The sequence below is a fragment of the Chiloscyllium plagiosum genome, chromosome 13 (assembly GCF_004010195.1).
Source record: "Chiloscyllium plagiosum isolate BGI_BamShark_2017 chromosome 13, ASM401019v2, whole genome shotgun sequence".
Lineage (NCBI taxonomy): Eukaryota > Metazoa > Chordata > Chondrichthyes > Orectolobiformes > Hemiscylliidae > Chiloscyllium > Chiloscyllium plagiosum.
The window spans coordinates 2,043,268-2,050,929 of record NC_057722.1 but is presented as its reverse complement, the minus strand read 5'-3'; positions in this window follow the sequence as shown (position 1 = coordinate 2,050,929).

Sequence of the window (7,662 nt, the reverse complement as noted above, 5' to 3'; positions counted from 1 at the left end):
TAGGATTCTTGGTAGTGTAGATGAGCAGAGAGATCTCGGTGTCCAGGTACACAGATCCTTGAAAGTTGCCACCCAGGTTGACAGGGTTGTTAAGAAGCCATTCAATGTTTTAGCTTTTATTAACAGAGGAATCGAGTTCCGGAAACATGAGGTTATGCTACAGCTGTACAAAACTCTGGTGCGGCCGCATTTGGAGTATTGTGTACAGTTCTGGTCGCCGCATTATAAGAAGGATGTGGAAGCTTTGGAAAGGGTGTAGAGGAGATTTACTCAGATGTTGCCTGGTATGGAGGGAAGGTCTTACGAGGAAAGGCTGAGGGACTTGAGGCTGTTTTCATTAGAGAGAAGAAGGTTGAGAGGTGGCTTAATAGAGACATATAAGATAACCAGAGGGTTAAATAGGGTGGACACGGAGAGCCTTTTTCCAAGAATGGTGACGGTGAGCACAAGGGGGCATAGCTTTAAATTGAGGGGCGATAGACATAAGACAGATGTCAGAGGTAGTTTCTTTACTCAGAGAGTAGTAAGGGTATGGAATGCTTTGCCTGCAATGGTAGTAGATTCACCAACTTTCCGTAGATTTAAGTCGTCATTGGACAAGCATATAGACGTACATGAAATAGTGTAGGTTAGATGGGCTTCAGATTGGTATGACAGGTCGGCGCAACATCGAGGGCTGAAGGGCCTGTACTGCGCTGTAATGTTCTATGTTCTATGTTCTATGTTCTATGAAACAAAATGTGAGATAGTACTGAGATATAAGAGGGGAGGGGGATAGAGAACAAGCAGCTGTGAGAATCATACTGCAAGGTTCACGATCAGTTCCCAGGAATATTTGAAGAATTCTCCAGGGTGCCAAAGGCTATTGCCCATCATCATATGTTTCCATAGAAATTGGCCTTTGTTTCAAGCATCAAATGTTCCAACTGCATAGCATTAATTCTCATTTCACAATTCCTGTTGGACAATTCATCAATCTAATTTTCTGAATAAATGCATGAATAAATCAGTTCTGAATTAGCAGTCTGAAACCTGAAAAGTCATTTCAAAATAACATTTGGCACTTCCACCATTGGCATGGCATAGCATCCAATCAGTTTGCTCCATTATGATATCAATTGATAACAAGAGGCAGAAATCCAAAACAGCAATGTTGATTCTTTATGTATAAATATTAATGGTTAGCAAACACAATTGTCATTTCAATGTGCTCATATATAAATAAGTGCATAAATAAATGAGGGCTTTAAACTGATCAGAGGGAGGGGTGTTTGGGAGAGGGGAAATGTAGACATACATAGGAAGAGGAACTGGTCACATTGCAGGGCAGCTATTTAGATAATAATACTGAGAGTTGGACTGGAAGGGACAGAGTATGAAAACATAGGAAAATAGGGTCAAAATGGTAAAATGGCAAAATTAGTGGCTCTTTATTTGAATGATTATAGTATTCAAAACAAAATAAATGAATTAACTGTGCAAATACAAATAATGAGCTTGCTCTTATAGCCATTATGGAGACATGGTAACGAGGAGATCAATTCTGGTTGTACTGATTATACCAATGTCAGCCAGTTGGATCTCATAGGATATGAGTTTGAACTGATTGAATCTGCTAACCAGGTCGAATCAGGGGACCTTGCTGGCAGATAATAAGGAGGAGTGTCAGGGATTCTGGCACTCAGAGAGCTCTCTCTGAACAGGCAAAGAACAAAGAAAATTACAGCACAGGAACAGTCCCTTCAGCTCTCCAAGCCCACGCCGATCCAGGTTCTCTATCTAAACCTGCCATTTATTTTCCAAGGATCTGTATCCCTTTGCTCCCTGCCCATTCATATATCTGTCTAGATGCATCTTAAATGATCTTATCGTCACGCCCCCCCACACCAGCTCTGTTGGCAATGCGTTCCAGGCACCCACCACCCTCTGCGTAAAGAGCTTTCCACACATATCTCCCTTAAACTTTTCGTCTCTCACCTTGAACTCGTGACCCCTAGTAATTGAGTGCCCTGCCCTGGGAAAAAGCTTCTTGCTAAGTAATTGAGTGCCCTGCCCTGGGAAAAAGCTTCTTGCTATCCACCCTGCCTACACCTCTCATGATTTTATACACCTCAGTCAGGTCCCCCCCTCAACCTCCATCTTTTGAATGAAAATAGTCTTAATCTACTCAACCTCTCTTCATACCAGGCAACATTCTTGTGAACCTCCTCTGTCCCGTCTCCAAAGCATCCACATCCTTTTGGTAATATGGCGACCAGCACTGTATGTAGTATTCCAAATGTGGCCGAACCAAAGCACTATACAACCGTAACATGACCTAGATTTGAGTCTGATCAGCAGCATCTGCAGTCCTCACTTTTGCCTGTAAAATGACCTGCCAATTCTTGTACTGAATACCCCGTCCAGTGAAGGAAAGCATATGTATGCCTTCTTGACCACTCTATCGACCTGCGTTGCAACCTTCAGTGTGCAATGGACCTGAATACCCAGATCTCTCTGTACATCAATTTTCCCCAGGATCTTTCCATTTATGTATATTTCGCTCTTGAATTGGATCTTCCAAAGTGCATCACCTCGCATTTGTCTGGATTGAACTCTATTTCTCTGCCCAACTCGCACATCTATCTATATTCTGCTGTATTCTCACTACCTGCTCCTCCACCAATCTTAGTTTCATCTGCAAACTTGCTAATCAGACCACCTATAACTCCCTCCAGACCATTTAAGTTTATCACAAACAACAGTGGTCCCAGCATGGATTGCTGTGGAACACCACTGGTCACAGGTCTCCATTTTGAGAAACTCCCTTCCCACTACTACTACTCTGTCTCCTATTGCCCAGCCAGTTCTCTATCCATCTAGCTATAACACCCTTGACCCCATGCAACACACTTTCTCCATCAGCCTACCATGTTGAACCTTATCCAATCGCCTTACTGAAGTCCATATGTCAGCCCTTCCCTCATCAATCAACTTTGTCACTCACTCAAAAAATTCTATTAAGTTGGTAAGACATGATCTTCCCAGATCCCATCTGGACCTGGGGACTTGACCACCTTAATGCCTTTCAGAATATCCAACATTTTCTGCATCCTTATGCTGATCTGACCTAGAGTAATCAAACATCTGTTTCTAACCTCAACATCCATTATGTCCCTCTCCTCAGTGAATACCGATGCAAAGTACTCATTAAGAATCTCACCCATTTTCTCTGATTCCATGCGTAACTTTCCTCCTTTGGCCTTGAGTCTGCCAACCCTTTCTCTTGTTACCCTCTTGCTCCTTATATTCGAATAAAAGGCTTTGGAGTTTTCCATAACCCTGTTTGCTAAAGATATTTCATGACCCTTTTTAGCCCTCTTAATTCCTTGTTTCAGATTGGTCCTACTTTCCTGATAAACTTCCAAAGTTTCACCTGTTCCAGTCGCCTAGACCGTACATATGCTTCCTTTTTCCTCTTAGCTAGTTTCACAATTTCACCTGTCATTGATGGTTCCCTAATCTTGCCATTTCTATTCCTCATATTCAAAGGGACATGTCTGTCCTGCACTCGACTCAACCTCTCTTTAAAAGCCTCCCACGTATCAAATGTGGATTTCCCTTCAAACAGCTGCTCCGAATACACATTCCCCAGCTCCTGCCAAAGTTTGCTATAGTTGGCCTTTCCCCAATTTAGCACTCTTCCTTTCAGACCACTCTCATCTTTCTCCATGAGTATTCTAAAACTTACGGAAATGTGATCACTATTCCCAACATAATCCCCTACTGAAACTTCAACCACCTGGGCGGGCTCATTCCCCAACACCAGGACCAGTATGGCCCCTTCCTCAGTTGGACTATTTACATACTGCTCTAGAAAACCCTTCTGGATGCTCCTTATAAATTCTGCCCTGTCTAGACCTTTATCACTTTATCATTGAATCCCAGTCAATGTTAGGAAAATGAAAATCTCCCATCACCACCACCTTGTTGCTCATACATCTTTCTATAATCTGTTTACATATTTGTACCAAAATACTAAAGTCATGGACTGTTCATGTATAAACAAAGGGTGGCTTAGTGATGGGATACTGGCCTCTGTGGACGCATTTCACTGGGAACTGAATATTCAGGCAGGGATATGTGATTTTCAAAATGATAGGCAGAAAGGAAAGAATTGTGGGATAGCATTGTTGGTACAGGATGAAGTTATGTTCAACAGCAATAAATGATCTTGGATCGGAAGATGTAGAAACCACATGGGTAGTGTTACGACATGGTAGTGAACCCTGCTGTTCATTAAACACCCAGAAAAGCTCACCTCGCCTCATAATCTGTTAAAATATGAGTGATAGAGAACTCCCAAATTGCACTATTTATAGGAAATAGTATTAATTTATTCTTTAACTCTAAAAGTGAACTTTAAACAATAACTATTCACAACTCTAAGTCCCCCATTTCTGTAAACTGCTTATTACCTGCCTCCAACTCTATAACAATATACTGTTCCAATAAAACACATTAAAATCAACTTAATTTCAAAACCATACAGCGGCTGTCATCTTTGGTGTCTGTCTTCTTCCAGCTGAAGACCCCCCTGGATCGTCTTCTTTCTTTTTATTGTGAATATGTTTCAAATGAAAATGTACCTTTGATAGAATGTTTTTCAATGTATTGGGTTTCTTTCTCTCTATGGCAGTTGATCTGTCTGATTTTCAAAATGCCTGCCACTTTTTATACACCCAATATCGATTGTCACATTTGTTCGATGTTGGCGAGAGAGAAGCCAAAGAGAACATAGGCCACTTAGAGATTGAGGTTAGGGAAATACCAATGGGGAGCTAGAAAATGGCAGAGATGTTGAATAAATACATTAGGTTCATGGTGGATGACCCCTAATAGCCTTCCAAAATTACTGAATATTCAAGGGTAAAAATGAGGAGAGAAAATAATACATTGAGGCAGCACGGTGGCTCAGTGGTTAGCATGGTTGCCTCACAGCACCAGAGACCCAGGTTCAATTCTATCCTCGGTGACTGCCTGTGTGGAGTTAGCATGTTCTCCCCATGTCTGTGTGAGTTTCCTCCCACAATTCAAAGACATGCAAGTTAGGTGGATTGGCCATGCTGGATTGCCCACAGTGTTCAGGGGTGTGCAGGCTTGGTAGATTAACTATGGGAAAATGCAGGGCTACAGGGATAAGGTAGGGGGATCGGTCTGGGTGGGATATCCTTCAGAGAGTCAGTGTGGACCCATTAGGCCGAATAGCCTGTTTCCATACAGTAGGGGTTTTATGAGATATAGCATTAGGTAAAAATATGAAACTAAAGATCAATAAGTTCCCCTGGACCTGATGGGTTGCACCCTAGATTATTGAACGAAACAGCTATAGAAAATCTTCCAAGAATTGTTAGGTTATGGAAAAGTCTTAAGGATTTGGAAAACTACCAATGTAAAACCTTTACTTAAAAAATGAAAGAGAGACAAATAGACAGGCTAGTTAGCTTAATGTATTTTATTAGAAAAATTAGAAAAATATTACAATGTAATAAACAATATTATTATAAAGGTTAAAGCAGAACCTTTAAAAATACTAAGATGAAACACAGTCTATGCTTCAAAGAACAGAAATCATGCTTGACAAATAAATTCTTAATGGAGGTGACAGAACAAAGATGAAGCAGTGGATGTCATATATTTGGATTTTCAGAATGCATTTGATAAAGGTGTCATACATTAGTCTAATCAATTAGATATCTGCCCATGGTGCTGGAGATAGCATATCAATATGGATAAAGGTTTGGCTAACAAATAGCAGAGAGAGGGTTGGGATAAGGGAGGGATTTTCAGGCTGACAACCTGTAACCATTGTAGTGACACAGGGAACAGTGCTAAGCCATGATAATTTATAATGTACATTAGTGACCTGGATGAGGAAAGCGAATGTACTATAGTGATACAAACAGGTTAAGCGACTGGGCAATAACTTGGCAGATGGTCTACGATGAGGAAAGACTGAGGTTCTACACTTTAGTAGGGAGAATAGAAGAATTGACTATTATTCAAATGGAACAAAACTGCAGAGAGCTAAAGAGCAGAGGGACTTGGGAGCCCTTAACACATGTATCACAAAAAGCCAGCATCCAATAAGCAAGTCAGAAAGTCGAATGGAATGTTAGCCTTTATTTCAAAGGGAACGGAATTTAAGAATAGGGAGGTTTTTCTAAAACTATACAAGGTATTAATCAGACAACAGCTGGAATAATGTGAACAGTTTTGGGTCCCTTATTGAAGGAAAGCATTGGACGCAGTCCAGAGATGTTTCACTCGGCTGATACAATGTATGGAGGGACTATCTTATGAGGAGAGGTTGAATCAATTAGGCCTGTACTCATTTGAATGTAGAAGAATGAGCAGTAACCACATGAATCACACAAGATTCTTACAGAACTTGACAGTTTAGATACTCGTTTCCCCTTATGTACGAGTTTAGGACTAAATGCCGCAAACTCTAAATATTGACTCACACATTTAAGACAGAGATGAGGAGAAAATTATTTTCTCAGAGGGTTGTAAATCTTTGGAATTCTTTACCACAGAAGGCTGGGGAGGCGGGATCATTGAATATATCACTGCTGAGATAAACACATTTTTTAACAGGCAAGAGAACTAAGGGTTATGGGGAAAAGGCATGAAAGAGATGAGGATTATCTGGTAAACCATGATCTCATTGCATGGCACAGCAATGCCTTATGTTTGCTCCTACATATATGTCCTTTATGAACAGGACATATTAGATTACATTACAGTGTGGAAACAGGCCCTTCGGCCCAACAAGTCCACACCGACCCGCCGAAGCGCAACCCACCCCTACTCCTACATTTACCCCTTACCTAACACTACGGGCAGTTTTAGATTAGATTACTTACAATGTGGAAACAGGCCCTTCGGCCCAACAAGTCCACACCGCCCCGCCGAAGCGCAACCCACCCATACCCCTACATTTACCCCTAACCTAACACTACGGTCAATTTAGCATGGCCAATTCACCTAACCTGCACATCTTTGGACTGTGGGAGGAAATCGGAGCACCCGGAGGAAACCCACGCAGACACGGGGAGAACGTGCAACTCCACACAGACAGTCGCCTGAGGCGGGAGTTGAACCCGGGTCTCTGGCGCTGTGAGGCAGCAGTGCTAACCACTGTGCCACCGTGCCGCCCACAAATATTCATTCCAATAGAGGCCTTGGAATCATATTGAAATGATCCTTCAATAAGTGGTCCATAGGAATGACATGATTTGTAGCAATTCCACACATGGAGAAAGGAAGCAGTTTTCACAGGATAAAGAAATAATTATTTACATGAATACAATATATGCTTTTCAAATAACGTTGGATATCTTTGTTCATCCCATGTCAAATTTATCTTTCACAATTAACCTTCAGGATATCTCGAATTGTCAGTGTGAGTGTTATGTTATGTAAATATTCAATCTTCCATGGTGCAGTAAGTCTTGATTACAATTTGTCTATGTGGTGTTGAAGAGGTCCCAGTTCCCTACAACATCCCTGTTGATCTCAAATTCAGACTTTTAGATGTCCACAATATGACTGGTCTCCACCAATGCAACAAAGGTGGACCAATTCACTCTGTATTCTCCGTTTGTTGTATACATCTGC